This window comes from Schistocerca cancellata, chromosome 6, assembly GCF_023864275.1.
Source record: "Schistocerca cancellata isolate TAMUIC-IGC-003103 chromosome 6, iqSchCanc2.1, whole genome shotgun sequence".
In the NCBI taxonomy this organism is placed as follows: domain Eukaryota; kingdom Metazoa; phylum Arthropoda; class Insecta; order Orthoptera; family Acrididae; genus Schistocerca; species Schistocerca cancellata.
In genome coordinates this window covers 554,396,075-554,412,373 of record NC_064631.1, presented here as the reverse complement: position 1 = coordinate 554,412,373, position 16,299 = coordinate 554,396,075, and the positions used below count along the sequence as shown (strand labels likewise).

At 44.9% G+C, this 16,299-nt stretch overlaps 1 non-coding gene across 1 annotated transcript; it reads right to left on the bottom strand.

Annotated features, from left to right (window-relative positions):
• Positions 1–11,036: 11,036 nt before the first annotated feature.
• On the bottom strand, positions 11,037–11,111 carry Trnat-ugu (transfer RNA threonine (anticodon UGU)). The gene has a single exon. It is a non-coding gene; the product is annotated as a tRNA-Thr (tRNA).
• Positions 11,112–16,299: the final 5,188 nt, after the last annotated feature.

The window sequence follows — 16,299 nt, the reverse complement described above, 5'->3', positions numbered from 1 at the left end:
TAAAGATTTCAGTATCTGTGCGTAAACAATGATGTCATTGGTCAAAGCCGACGGGTTGTATTCCATTCTTTAGTTGACCCCAAGAGATGCATGAGAAGAAAGTTAAGAAATCATGTAAACTGTAAATATCCAGTATTTTGCCATAATTTTTGGTGAGACAATGCACTATATCCATAAAAAATGAATTGCTTCGCATCACAGGAAGAGGTTAGAATTACGATCCACGACAAGGGCGTAACAAGGTTGGAGATCCATGGCCACTGCCCTGGGGACCACAAGAGTAGCAAGCTCCCCTGACCAAAGAAAGAAACGAAAAGAAAGCAAGGAATAATTGAAAGGGAAAGAAAAATTTAAGACTTAGCAAAAGTTAAGTACTTCTTTATATTCAAGTAATGAGACGAGTCTCCCTGCCCGACATCGCAAACGCACGCTTGAACGGTGGCGCTAGACTCGGGGGTAAACCCGTTTGAATCACGGTAGAGGAAAATTTCACTGCCCGTATAAAGCCAGCAAGGGGAGAAGTGGTCGTGTAAATTTCCTTATCAACACTCTTGCGTGCAGTGTCCTGGATTAGATTCCAGACGACTCCGCACGGTCTTATTAAGTGAGGGCACTTGACATTGTTGACAGCGATCCGTCCGTGAGATGAGGACCTCAAAGCTCGGCGCCCCCCCCCCCCCCCCCCCCCCCCTGGTGCTACTCGAGAGGAGCAGACAATGTGCTGGCACCGGGTCCCACCCTCTACCTTCCCTTCTTCCATAACAATACAAACACAACACTAGAGTGTACAAGCACTCACGACAATCATTTACATGACACCGTTACACACTTGACTCATCACAGGTTGGGGGAAGGTAATGGCAAACCACATCCACTACGACCTTCTCATGGCGGCGATGCTACCCTGCACTAGCTACCTGAGTATGGGACTCTGATGTCTTAAAATGATAAAATGTGGATTTGGAAATCCTTCAAAGATAAAATCCTTCAGGGATAATGTTCAATCTGCCTTAGGACTCCTGCACGAGTTAATTAGGTCCAAACAGACGCAAAATCTCCTAGATTGGCGATCTTTTACAGAAGCTCGGAATTTAGCGCGGACTTCAATGCGAGATGCTTACAATAGTTTCCACAACGGAACTTTGTCTCGAAACCTGGCAGAAAATCGAAAGAGATTCTGGTTGTATGTGAAGTATGCTAACGGCAAGACACAATCAACGCCTTCTCTGCGCTATATCAATGGAGATACTATAGACGACAGTGCTGCCAAACCAGAGTTGCTAAACACAGCCTTCCGAAATTCCTTCACCAAAGAAGACGAAGTTAATATTCCAGAATTCGAAACAAGAACAGCTGCCAACATTAGTAACGTAGAAGTAGATATCCTCGGAGTAGTGAAGCAACTTTACTCACTTAACAAAAGCAAGTCTTCTGGTCCAGACAGTATACCAGTTAGGTTCCTTTCCGATTATGCTGATGCAATAGCTCCATATTTAAAAATCATATACAACCGTTCACTCGACGGAAGATACCTACCCAAACAATGGAAAGTTGCACAGGTCACGCGAATACTCAAGAGAGGTAGTAGGAGTAATCCACTAAATTATAGCCGAGCGGTCTGAGGCGCTGCATTCATGGACTGTGCGGCTGGTCCCGGCGGAGGTTCGAGTCCTCCCTCGGGCATGGATGTGTGTGTTTGTCCTTAGGATAATTTAGGTTAAATAGTGTGTAAGTTAGGGACTGATGACTTTAGAAGTTATGTTTTACAAGTTTTCACACATTTTTTGACGCTAAATTACAGGCCCATATCATTAACATCTATATGTAGCAGGATTTTGGAACATATATTGTGTTCGAACATTATGCATTACATCGAAGAGAACCTCTATTGACACACAGTCAACATGGATTTAGAAAACAACGTCGTTGTGAAACGCAACTAGGTCTTTACTTACATATAGTGTTGAGTGTTATTGACAACAGATTTCAAATTGGTACAGTATTTTTAGATTTCCGGAAGGCTTTTGACACTGTACCTTACAAGCAGCTTGTAGTGAAATTGCATGCTTGTGGAATATTGTCTCGGTTATGTGACTGGATTCGTGATTGCTGTTCCTTATCTATTTAAACAATTTGACAGACAATCTGAGCAGCAGTGCATATGATGCTGTCGTTTATCCACTAGTAAAGTCACCAGAAGATAAAAAAAAAGTGCAAAACCATTTATAAAAGCTAACTGGATGGTGCAAAAAATGGCAATTGACCCTAAATAACGAAAAGTATGAGATAATCCACGTGAGTGCTAAAAGAAATCCGTTAAAATTCGGTTACACGATAAATCAGTCAAATCTAAATGCCGTAAATTCAACTAAATACCTAGAAATCACAAGTACGGACAACTTAAATTGGAAGATGTTGTGGGGAAGGCTGACCAAAGACTGCGTTTTATTGGGAGGACACTTACAAAATGCAACAGATCTACTAAGGAGACTGCCTACACTACGTTTGTCCGTCCTCTTTTAGAATTCTGCTGCGCGGTGTGGGATCCTTACCAGATAGGATTGACGCAGTACATCGAGGAAGTTAAAAAAAAAAGAGCAGCACGTTTTGTACTATCGCGAAATAGGGGAGAGGGTTTCACTAAAATGATACAGGATTTGGGTTGGACATCATTAAAACAAAGGCATTTTTCGTTGCGACAGAACCTTCTCACGAAATTTCAATTAAAACAAAGGCATTTTTCGTTGCGACAGAACCTTCTCACGAAATTTCAATCACCAATTTTCTCCTCCGAATGCGAAAATATTTTGTTGACGCCGACCTACATAGGGGGAAACGATCATCATAATAAAGTGAGGGAAATCGGAGCTCGTGCGGAAAACTACAGATGTTGGTTTTTTCCGCGCGCTGTGCGAAATTGGAATAACAATAGATTTACTGTGAAGGTGGTTCGATGAACCCTCAGCCAGGCACTTAAATGTGATTTGCTAAGTATCCATGTAGATGTAGATGTACAAAGGTACTAGACGTGATCAAATACTGCGATCAAGACTATCACGGAACTGAAGTCTTCTAAAAAGTATGTGCGAAATTCAGACTGGAAGAATATAAACAGAGTACACTTGTATGAATGAATAATATAATTTCTTTCTACTATAAAAGGAGTTTTCCTAAAAAACTAACGCATGTAGATTAAATACAGGGTGTTTCAAAATGAATATACGGGTTATAAGGCTTTGTAGCATTTATTACATTCAACTTACAATTATAAATAATACATCAAATGAAAGAGCAACTCAAACGGTGTTTCTTACAAGTGTTCATTGTATCATCTGTCACACGTAGAGACGATACGCGAATTCTTGCCAAGCTGTGATCGGTGTGTCTAGAGTAGTTGTTGCAACAATACTATTTCCGAAGCATTTATGAACCCCCAAAGGTCATAACTGCATGGCGTCAGGTCACGTGTGCAAAACAAGCTCTGACGAGCGCCCCTTGCGGCCAATCCAACGGTCGGGTTCAACATCGTTTAACCAATCGCGCACTGAGTTATCCCAGTGAGGCGTCGCTCCATCTTGCTGCCAAATAGAGTGCTGTGGTTCGGCTTCTTCCAGTTAGAGAAAGAGCCGCAGTTCTACTGCATTAAGATGAGAAACACTAGTCACAGTTGCTTCACCGAAAAAAAGGCCCATAAACTTTCTGCCGGGATATGGCACAAAAGAAACATTCAATTTAGCGGAACCTCGTTGCAACTATACCATCTCACGGGGATTTGCAAATCGCCTGACGCGCACATTGTTTGTGTTCACATTTCCAGTTGGGTGGAATGTTGATTCATCACTGAAGACGGCACAATACAGAAAAACATCATCGTCATACAGCAACATTTTATGTGCAAAGTTGGCTCATATACCGTAGTCTGTATGCTTTAGAGCTTGTAACAGCTGCAAACGGTAAGGAAGCAGTCGTAAGCTTCTGCTCAAAAGTCTCCACACATACGCCACTAGAACTGCTAATTCACGATTAGCCTTCCGAACTGGTTCCTCGGGTGTACGCGTGAAAAATTCTCACTCGCTCAACACTCCCTTCATACACTCTTCGTCGTTCCATGCTTTTCCCTTAGCAAACAATTGTCCAAACAAGTCTGTTTGAGTTATTCGTTAATGATATGTATTGTTTATAATTATAGGCTAAACGTAATAAATGCTACAAAGCCTTAAAACCTGTATATTCATTTTGAAATACCTTGTACTTTTACGTTTAAGGCTACAAAAGGTATTAGAAAATCACGCAGAATACGCAACAAGGGACACTGAGTATGACAGGATGAAATCACATTACAAATTGTATTGTAAAATGCTAACAATAATCGTCACACAATCAAGATTTCCCCGTCGACGAGGAGTTCTTTAGAGATAGAACACAAGCTGCAATTGGGGAAGACTGGGGTAGTAAATCGGCTGTGCGCTATCAGATCAACCATCCCAGCATCCATCTTTTAGAGAACTCACACAAAACCTGAATCTAGGTGATCGGATGGGAATTTAAACAGCCATTCTCCCGAATACGAGTCCACTCTTTCGCCACTACATCTGTTTTTTCAAAGAAAATAAATTACTTCAGCAACAATATAAAAACTATTTGGAACATAGTAAAAACTGAAGCACCAAAGTGGAATCAGAAAAATGAGGAAACTTTTAGGGCTGATTATCAATATTGTGGAATCAGTTTTTTTTAATGAAAGCAGTACAAAATTTAAGTTTGAGAATTTATTAATGAGGTTACGGATTTCAACCAAAAACATTCCAAAACAAGTTTAGAAGATTTGAACTCAAGTTTTTTTACGAGTGTTGGTCGACTTACACATTATAGTGTCTGTATTTTTGACAAAAAAAATTAATTTGCCTTTTGAATCATTTGTGTGTTATAAACGGAATGATAAGCGCTTTGGAACTGTTGTTTCTGCTGATGTATAATTAAATAAGGTTGGTAGGCTTTCATCGTGAGGCCACTGCAGCTGGTATCCTCAATCTCAGTACAACGCGTCTTCATTTTCTCGGCCTCTCGTTTCCCTAGTACTTCAGCTTTGAACGTAATAGACAGTTTTCAATAACAGAACTTCATGACTTGGCGTTTGAAATATTGGTTAAAATCGCTTGGTAACTCTTCAATGTAACCAGCTGCAGGCGATAACTGCTCGTGACATTGCCAGCGCTAGACTGCTCGTGTGTGGGGCGCTTAATCAACTCGACGTGGACGGAACTACTTGGCGTCAGATAAGGGGTACACAATAATGAGAGAGGTCGTGTATAAATGAACTGCTATAAGTCACGATCACCAAAACGAAACACGGCACTAAACAGTATCGACTGTGGTGTCGGGCATAATGTGCAGTCTCATTTGATCGTCAAAGTTGGCAGCGAGAAGAATTGACACATTAACAGGTCGAATTTCAGCGTGCTCTACGGATGCAGTACTAGGTAAACCAGAGGCCGTGAAGTAGAGGACACATTGTATTAAGACTGAGCATACAAGCTGCAGTGACACTAAGATGAAAACCTACCAACCTTATTTAATTACACATCAGCAGAAACAACAGTTCCAAAATGCATATCATTCCGTTTATAAGACACACATGATTTAAAAGGCAAATTAGTTTTGGCTGACAAAAATACAACTTACTGTTTGAATTTGTTTACAGTCGTCAGAGATTCTTATAAAAATGTATCATTTCTTATGATATGTGCAAGGAAAACGTATTTTTCAAGACACTACAATGACACTCGACACGTAGCTTCGTTGCAGAAATGGTTCAAATAGCTCTGAGCACTATGGGACGTAACTGCTACGGTCATCAGTCCCCTAGAACTTAGAACTATTTATACCTACCTAACCTAAGGACATCACACACATCCATGCTCGAGGCAGGATTCGAACCTGCGATCGTAGCGGTCGCGCGGTTCCAGACTATAGCTCCTAGAACCGCTCGGCCACTCCAGCCGGCTTCGCTGCAGAATGTATAATTTGTAGTATACTGATTTCCCTAAAGTCATGCTCCACCAAAACAAACCACGATAAACTACCTTGATGACTCGTTTGTAAAGCCCAATTAGCCAGAACATAACTGCAGTATCGAAGATCTCCATATTCATTAAATACACGTGCCTGTGAGAATGAGAATTCACATCAAGCATCCGCGGGAAGATGGAACCGAATCGACGCCTGTGTTTCGGGTATCACGGATTAGCAGAACTCAGATGTTTGTTGAATTCTTACCTTAGGACTGGCATCACTGCTTCACGACACGCTTTTCTTAACTGTTTGCAGACTGTGGACGGATACATTCATCTCGCTCGCCTGTCGCCTCGTCTGAAACTGTTGCTAAGCAACGGCGGGGTCCATTTCAGGGACCCTTGTATTGTTGAGAACTGCGTCATGTCGCGACTGTGAGGATATGCAGAAAATATTCATTGCATAAGCAAGGAACCTACACAGCGATATTAGCGTCTGGTCCGAGGCCGCCGACAATAAAGAGTCCCTGGATCCACAAGGTAATCACAGAAAGAAATAAGAAAAAATAAAATGGGAAGGACAAATGAAAAAAAGGAAAATCGATAATTCAAGACATACCTTTCACAGTGTTCAAATAATGAAAGATTGCTTTAGAAATCATTCTGAGGTTAATGCGTTCTAAGAGAAAAAGACGCACCGCGAAGGAATTATCCGAGAGACGGAAATCGGTAGATGCGGTTAACACGTACAGAAAAATAATTTATTACAGTTTCGGAAAAATTGTATGATTTATTCAAGAGTAAGAGCGTCACAAACTGAATAAGTCAATAACGCGTTGGTCCACCTCTGAGCCTTATAGAAGCAGGTATTCGGCTTTGCATTGATTGATAGCGTTTTTGGTTGTCATCCTGAGGGATATCGTGCATTATTCTGTCCAATTGTCGCGTTATCTCGTCAGAATCCGCGAATGTCTTCCTTCAGGGCTCCAAAAATGCAGAAATCGCATGAGGAGAGATATACACAGTGTGAAGGATGTGTAAGGGTTTTCCAGGGAAACTACTGTAGCGTAGTCGAAACAACTTTGGCTCGCCCACGCTGCAGAAGTTTGGCTGGGAAGCCCTTACACATCGTCCATACTTTCCTGATCTCTCTCCAATCAATTTCCATATTTCTGGAGCCCTGAGCCGTCGATTTGGTTCCGACGAAGAGCTGCATGTCTGGGTGCAGTCATGGTTCCGAGGGCAAATGCAAACATTTTTCCACGAAGGCACTGACCGTCTTGTCTCACAGTGTACTAACTGTACTAACAGTTTTGATATCATAAACAATTTACAAACTTTTTTTCATCCGGGTAGTTTTCATTTGGCTGCCCCTAATACTTGTCTGTGGCACCCATACACGATATGGTCAGGAGTCCCTTACACTTCCCCACATCCACACACTGGACAGTCTCTTTTCCACATAGATGCAATGCCTGGTTAAAAAGTGCACTAAGCCCATTGTGGGCTTAAGATTTAGCCTTTTTACGAATACTAGGCAACCACTGCAGGTCCTCCTGCCAGTATTTTCCGTGTTCCAATCGTCATGCCATACATCTTAAACTCGTTCTTTAATATCTCTTTTATTGATAGCCATAGTGCCAAGTCCACTACTGGCCATTAAAATTGCTACACAAAGAAGAAATGCAGATGATAAACGGGTATTCATTGGACAAATATATTATAGTAGAACTGACATGTGATTACATTTTAACGCAGTTTGGGTGCATAGATCCTGAGAAATCAGTACCCAGAACAACCACCTCTGGCCGTAATAGCGGCTTTGATACGCCTGGGCATTGAGTCAAACAGAACTTGGATGAGGTGTACAGGTACAGCTGCCCATGCCGCTTCAACACGATACCACAGTCCATCAAGAGTAGTGACTGGCGTATTGTGACGAGCCAGTTGCTCGGCCACCATTGACCAGATGTTTTCAATTGGTGAGAGATCTGGAGAATGTGCTGGCCAGGACAGCAGTCGAACATTTCCTGTACCCAGAAACGCCCGTACAGGACCTGCAACATGCGGTCGTGCATTATCCTGCTGAAATGTAGGATTTCGCAGGTATCGAATGAAGGTTAGAGCCACGGGTCGTAACACATCTGAAATATAACGTCCACGGATCAAAATGCAGTCAATGCGAACAAGAGGTGACCGAGACGTGTAACCAATGGCACCCCATACCATCACGCCCGGTGATACGCCAGTATGGCGATGACGAATACACGCCTCCAATGTGCGTTCACCGCGATATCGCCAAACATGGATGCGACCATCATGACGTTTTGCCATTCGTGCACCCAGCTTCGTCGTTGAGTACACCATCACAGGCGCTCCTGTCTGTGATGCAGCGTCAAGGGTAACCGCATCCATAGTCTCCGAGTTGATAGTTCATGCTGCTGCAAACGTAGTCGAACTGTTCGTGCAGATGGTTGTCTTGCAAACGTCCCCATCTGTTGACTCAGGGATCGAGACGTGGCTGCACGATCCTTTACAGCCATATGGATAAGATGCATGTCATCTCGACTGCTAGTCAGAAGTGCTAGTTCTGTAAGGTTCGCAGGAGAGCTTCTGTAAAGTTTGGAAGTTGGGAGACGAGATACTGGCAGAAGTTAAGCTGTGAGGACCGGGCGTGAGTCGTGCTTCGGTAGCTCAGATGGTAGAGCACTTGCCCACGAAAGGCAAAGGTCCCGAGTTCGTTCTCGGTCGGGCACAGTTTTAATCTGCCAGGAAGTTTCATATCAGCGCACACTCCGCTGCAGAGTGAAAATCTCATTCTGGAAACATCCCCCAGGCTGTGGCTTATCCATGCCTCCGCGGTATCCTTTCTTTCAGGAGTGCTAGTTCTGTAAGGTCCGCAGGAGAGCTTCTATAAAGTTTGGAAAGTGGGAGACGAGATACTGGCAGAAGTTAAGCTGTGAGGACCGGGCGTGAGTCGTGCTTCGGTAGCTCAGATGGTAGAGCACTTGCCCGCGAAAGGCAAAGGTCCCGAGTTCGAGTTTCGGTCGGGCACACAGTTTTAATCTGCCAGGAAGTTTCATATCAGCGCACACTCCGCTGCAGAGTGAAAATCTCATTCAGGAAACATCCCCCAGGCTGTGGCTTATCCATGCCTCCGCAGTATCCTTTCTTTCAGGAGTGCTAGTTCTGCAAGGTCCGCAGGAGAGCTTCTGTAAAGTTTGGAAGGTGGGAGACGAGATACTGGCAGAAGTAAAGCTGTGAGGACCGGGCGTAAGTCGTGCTTCGGTAGCTCAGATGGTAGAGCACTTGCCCGCGAAAGGCAAAGGTCCCGAGTTCGAGTCTCGGTCGGGCACACAGTTTTAATCTGCCAGGAAGTTTCATATCAGCGCACACTCCGCTGCAGAGTGAAAATCGCATTCTGGAGACATGACCTCATTAGACTTCGGTTCCAACTAATGGTTCGTTTAGCACTCACCGAGAGGAGGTGGTTTTACCTCCAGCACCCAGTTTCCTTGTTGCGGACGAGCCAGCAAGGGCTCCATACCTGTCTTCCAAAATACGGGACCCAGACAGAGCCTTGTGGCACCCTTTTGTATGACCTTCCTTATGCACGCGTTCGGCGATAATTCCCGTACCTCTAGCTCTTCATTGTACCTCCTGAGGCAGCCATATAGCGACCGCGGATACTCCGTCTCCCGCATTGGGGAGAAGAGCGGGGGGCCACCACAGGCTGTCAAAGGCGTCATTGATATCATCCGTAGTGCGGAAATCCTCTGAGTCGGCAAGAAGCAAACGTCGGGCGTGGGGGTAAGCGCGTCTGTCGCCGCACACCCACAAGAATGTCGAACTGCTCCCCATTCATCCCGCTTAGGATCCGGTAAGCCGTTAGCTTGTCGCACAGCAGCTTCTCAAAAAGCTTGACAAGCACATCCAACCTACAAATAGGTCTGCAACGTTTAACCACCGTAGGGATTTTTATCCTCACTTTCATGTATTATTACGATTTCAGCTTCCTCCCACATCATAGAAAACTTCCCTGGAAGTAAATACTCGTTACACACCGAGGTGAGAAAAGTCATGGAATTCGTCCTAATGTCGTGTCGGACCTCATTTGTCGGCGTAGTGCTTCAACTCGAGTTGGCATGCACTCAGCAAGTCGTTGAAAGTCACTTTGCAGAAATATTGAGCTGCCTCTAAAGCCGTCCATTATTGCGAAACCGTTGCCAGCGTAGGATTTTGTGCACGAACTGACTTTTCGATTACGTCCCATTAATGTTCGATGAGATTCACGTCGGGCGATCTGTGTGGCCAAATCATTCGCTCCAACTGTCCGGAATGTTGTTCAAACAACTCGCGAACAACTGTGAACCAGTGCTGTTGCTTGGTAACATGAAATCCATGAATGGCTGCAAATCGTCTCCAAGCAGCCGAACATAACCATTTCCAGACAATGATCAGTTGAGTTGGACCGGAGGACCCAGTCCATTCCATGTAAACACAGCGCACACCATCATGGAGCCATGACCTGTTTGCACAGTGGCTTGTGGACAACATGCATCCGTAGCTTCGAGGAATCTGCCCTACACTCGAACCATACCATAAGATCTTACCGTCTGAAATCGGTACTGTCTGATTAGGACACGGTTTTCCAATAGTCTGCGGTCCAACCGATATGGTGACGAGCCCAGAAGAGGTGCTGCAGGCGATGCCGTGGTGTTAGCGAAGTAGCTAGCGTCGGTCGTCTGCTACCATAGCCTTTTAACGCTAAATTTTGCCGAACTGTACCAATGGATACGTTTGACGTACATCTCACATTTACTTATGCGGTTATTTCGTGCAGTGTTGCTTGTCTGTTAGCACTAACAACTCTACGTAAACACCGCTGCTCTCTGTCGTTAACTGAAGTCCGCCGGCCACTGCGTTGTCCGAGGTGAGAGGTAACGCCTGAAATAATGGTTTAGAATTATATATTAATACCTTCAGCTGCGTTGATATATATCAACAGAGACAGGTGAAAATGTGTGCCCCGACCGGGACTCGAACCCAGGATCTCCTGCTTACATGGCAGACGCTCTATCCATCTGAGCCACCGAGGGCACAGAGGATAGTGCGACTGCAGGGACAATCTCGCGCACGCCTCCCGCGAGACCCACATTCTCACCTTACATGTCCACACAATACATTCGTAGTCTCTACCCAACACACTCATTACTCGTGGAAGACATTCTTACCAAGTCCTGTAAGAGTTCGGATAATATGTGTGCATCCGCACAGCAGAAGGTCATGGCCGGTACTGCCAGAACTATATACTTATATGGATATGGTCCGAAAGAACAGTCACCATATCCGTATAAGTATATGAAATAATGGTATTCTGGGCACACTTTTCAGACTGTAGATTTCGGGATTTAGTTTCCTTAACATGAACCATGGACCTTGCCGTTGGTGGGGAGGCTTGCGTGCCTCAGCGATACAGATAGCCGTACCGTAGGTACAACCACAACGGAGGGGTATCTGTTGAGAGGCCAGACAAACGTGTGGTTCCTGAAGAGGGGCAGCAGCCTTTTCAGTAGTTGCAAGGGCAACAGTCTGGATGATTGACTGATCTGGCCTTGTAACAATAACCAAAACGGCCTTGCTGTGCTGGTACTGCGAACGGCTGAAAGCAAGGGGAAACTACGGCCGTAATTTTTCCCGAGGGCATGCAGCTTTACTGTATGATTAAATGATGATGGCGTCCTCTTGGGTAAAATATTCCGGAGGTAAAATAGTCCCCCATTCGGATCTCCGGGCGGGGACTACTCAAGAGGATGTCGTTATCAGGAGAAAGGAAACTGGCGTTCTATGGATCGGAGCGTGGAATGTCAGATCCCTTAATCGGGCAGGTAGGTTAGAAAATTTAAAAAGGGAAATGGATAGGTTAAAGTTAGATATAGTGGGAATTAGTGAAGTTCGGTGGCAGGAGGAACAAGACTTCTGGTCAGGTGACTACAGGGTTATAAACACAAAGTCATATAGGGGTAATGCAGGAGTAGGTTTAATAATGAATAGGAAAATAGTAACGCGGGTAAGCTACTACAAACAGCATAGTGAACGCATTATTGTGGCCAAGATAGATACAAAGCCCACACCTACTACAGTAGTACAAGTTTATACTGCATCAAACCAGTCTCAGGACTGAAGACCACAACAACAACAACAACAACTTGTTCCGGCATGAAATGTCTCATGCGTCTGGCTCCAACTACCATTCCTCGTTCAAAGTCTGTTAATTCCCATAATCACGTCTGAAACCTTTTCGCATGTATCACAAATGACAAATAGTTCAAATTGCTCTAAGCACTATGGGACTTAATATCTGAGGTCATCAGTCGTCTAGACTTAGAACTACTTAAACCTACCTAACCTAAGGACATCACACACATCCATGCCCGAGGCAGGAATGGAACCTGCGACCGTAGAAGCAGTGCGGTTCTGGACTGAGGCGCCTAGAAACGCTTGGTCACAGCCGCCGGCCACAAATGACACCTCCGCCAATGTAATGCCCTTTTACAGCTTGTGTACACCATACTACTGCCATCTGTATATATGGACTTTCGTCACCTAAGTATATAGGTTAGTAAGCTCCAGAACAAAATGTGGGGCAAGGTACTGGATGACCTGAACAGTCATACCATTCAGTCTGGAATCCCTCCCCCTCCTGAGAGAGCTGATCATAGCTGCAACCCCCTCTTCCGAGAAGTAGAGGACCCGTGCAGCATTTCGATACTCCTCCTGCACCCTTTCCTTGGTCTAACATTGTCTCTCATTGTCCGTCTGCGCGTTGTCGTGCGCTAACTACAGGGTGTCCAGAAAAGGACGCCCTGATTTCAAAATTAAATATCTCGAAAACAAAGATCGATAGAGGAATGCAGTAAACGGTATGTTTACTGCGAAAGCTGTAAGAAGTTTATACAACAGTTTGAAATAATAGTTACAAAAGCTGCTAACAGATGGCGCTGTAATCGCCATACGTAATGCCTAGTATAAATTGTGATCCGAAGCCCAGAGCGATCAGTTCCACTATTGAAACATGAAAGGAGGTTAGCGTACCGAAGGAAGAGATTAAAACCATGTGCTCCATTGAACAACGCGTTTTTCTGGTGCTAGAGTACCACAGGTTAGAAGAGGGTTCTACTGCAACAAGACGAAGTTTTCAAGCACGATTTAATGTTCCAAAAGGACCCGATGCGAAAACCATTCGTATGCTCTTCGCAAAATTTCAACGAACAGGTAGCTTAACTGATGATCTAGTGGGGCATGCTGGCCGCAAGCAAACCGCATTCACGCCTGAAAATATCGCCACAGTTTCTGGAATTATTCAGCGAAATCCAATGTCATCCGTCCGTAGAATTGCATCTGAGACTGGTTTGAAGCGTTCCAGCACGCAGAAAATACTGAGAAAGAGCCTACACATGTTTCCATTCAAAATTCAAACGCACCAGGCCATACCCGTACGAGCTGTGCAACAAAGGGTTGCCTTTGCTAATCAGATGCTCACAATGATTGATAGTGAAGGATTTGATGTTGGCTGCATCTGGTTTACAGATGAAGCACACTTCCACCTGAATGGATATGTGAATAAGCAGAACTGGCGATTTTAGGGTTCCGAAAAGCCATATTGGTGTGAAGCGAAACCCCTGTATTCACCTAAAGTTACCGTGCGGGCTGCAGTATGCAGTAGAGGCATTATTGGCCCTATTTTCATTCGAGAAACGGTCACTGTTGCACGTTACGTTGCAATTTTGGAACAATTTGTCGCCACACAGCAAGCGTTAGAGGATCGACCAGGTACTGAATGGTTTATGCAAGATGGAGCCCGACCGCATCGGACCGAACAAGTGTTTCGCTTTCTTGAGGAATACTTCGGGAATCGAGTCATTCCTTTGGAATATCCCAAATTTACTGGTGCAGGCATGGATTGGCCTCCATATTCGCCGGATTTGACTCCCTGTGACTTTTTTTTTGTGGGGCACAGTGAAAGACATGGTCTACCCGAAGCATCCCGCCACGCTGGACCAGCTTGAATCGACGATCTCTGTGGCATGTGAATCCATTTCGGTTGAGACACTACGAAATGTGGTGGCGAATTTCATTCCTAGTTTGCGCCACCTCTGTAGTGCCAATGGTGAACACTTTGAAGACATTGTGATGTGATTGTTTGCAAAGATTGTTTTCATACGATTATTTCACTTATGTACGCTGATATGAGCTGTACAGCGTACAGCGCCATCTGTTAGCAGCTTTTGTAACTATTATTTCAAACTGCTGTATAAACTTCTTACAGCTTTCGCAATAAACATACCGTTTACTGCATTCCTCTATCGATCTTTATTTTCGAGATATTTAATTTTGAAATCAGGGTGTCCTTTTCTGGACACCCTGTATGAGTCGCACAGCAACAGGGGAACTTACGTGAAAAGAGGTACTGGCGGAGGTAAAGCTGTGAGCGCGAGTAGGTGACTCCTGCTTGGGTAGTTTGGCCCGTAGAGCACTTCCCCGCGAAAGCCAAAGGGTTCAGAGTCGAGTCAAAGTCCGGCACACGGTTTTGATGGTTCAAAATGGTTCAAATGGCTCTGAGCACTATGGGACTTAACATCTATGGTCATCAGTCCCCTAGAACTTAGAACTAGTTAAACCTAACTAACCTAAGGACAGCACATAACACCCAGTCATCATGGTTTTTATCTCCCAAGGAGTTTCAAATTAGTGCGTACTCCACTGCGGTCTGAAAATTATTCCTGGAATATTTGGTTAATTTAGTGTAAGTCGTGGGTTGCAATTCTTATTGCCCATCAGTGTTCAAAAGCCAATAAAGAAGTTGCGACCTCTTTGAGAGTACTTTCCGCGCTGCCGTTGAAACAGCCGCCTGCAGCGAGTGGCTGCATTTCTGAAGTTGTCGGTAAGAGGCTGTGGTTAAACTGTGCGGTGGCGGTTAGAGCAGCTCCGGCCTGCACGGCGAGCTGCGAAGCTGCATCTCAACGAGCGGCCCGGCCCGCCCGCCGCTAGGTACCCCAGTCACGCCCGGCGCTCTAAGCCGGAAGCGCAGGGCAGGCGGGCAGGCAATGGCCGCCCAGGAAGTCGGCCGCCGCACGCCCAGCGCATATCTCGCCAACGAGCGCTCCGCTCGTCAGCGCGCGAGGTTTCGCGGACTCGCATTCGAGGGGTCGGCGGTGCCAGTCCCCGTCTGGCCCTTCTCATTTACACTGTTGAGCCGAAACTTAAAGCCGTCGGCACACGGACCGTGCTGTCGAACGTTAAGCCGTCGGCACACGGACCGTGCATCCGAACGTTGAGCGTGCCGAGTTTCTGACGTCATAGCGTGGAATAGCACGTTCGGGAGTCTTTCCGAACGTGCAGAGCAATATCTGGCATGTCAGATATTCTGAGCGTGCGTCTGAGCGTTGACCAATGAGATGGCACAACGCCACCTACGTCACACGCACGCCGTCTCCCTTCAGTACAGAGTTGTGAGGCGCCATATTGGCGTTCATCGGAGCGTGGAATGTCAGATCCCTTAATCAGGCAGGTAGGTTAGAAAATTTAAAAAGGGAAATGGATAGGTTAAAGTTAGATATAGTGGGAATTAGTGAAGTTCGGTGGCAGGAGGAACAAGACTTCTGGTCAGGTGATTACAGGGTTATAAATACAAAATCAAATAGGGGTAATGCAGGAGTAGGTTTAATAATGAATAAAAAAATAGGAGTGCGGGTTAGCTACTACAAACAGCATAGTGAACGCATTATTGTGGCCAAGATAGACACAAAGCCCATGCCTACTACAGTAGTACAAGTTTATATGCCAACTACCTCTGCAGATGATGAAGAAATAGATGAAATGTATGATGAGATAAAAGAGATTATTCAGGTAGTGAAGGGAGACGAAAATTTAATAGTCATGGGTGACTGGAATTCGTCAGTAGGAAAAGGGAGAGAAGGAAACATAGTAGGTGAATATGGATTGGGGGGAAGGAATGAAAGAGGAAGCCGCCTTGTAGAATTTTGCACAGAGCATAACCTAATCATAGCCAACACTTGGTTCAAGAATCACAAAAGAAGGTTGTATACCTGGAAGAATCCTGGAGATACTAGTAGGTATCAGATAGATTATATAATGGTAAGACAGAGATTTAGGAACCAGGTTTTAAATTGTAAGACATTTCCTGGGGCAGATGTGGATTCGGACCACAATCTTTTGGTTATGAACTGCAGATTGAAACTGAAGAAACTGCAAAAAGGTGGGAATT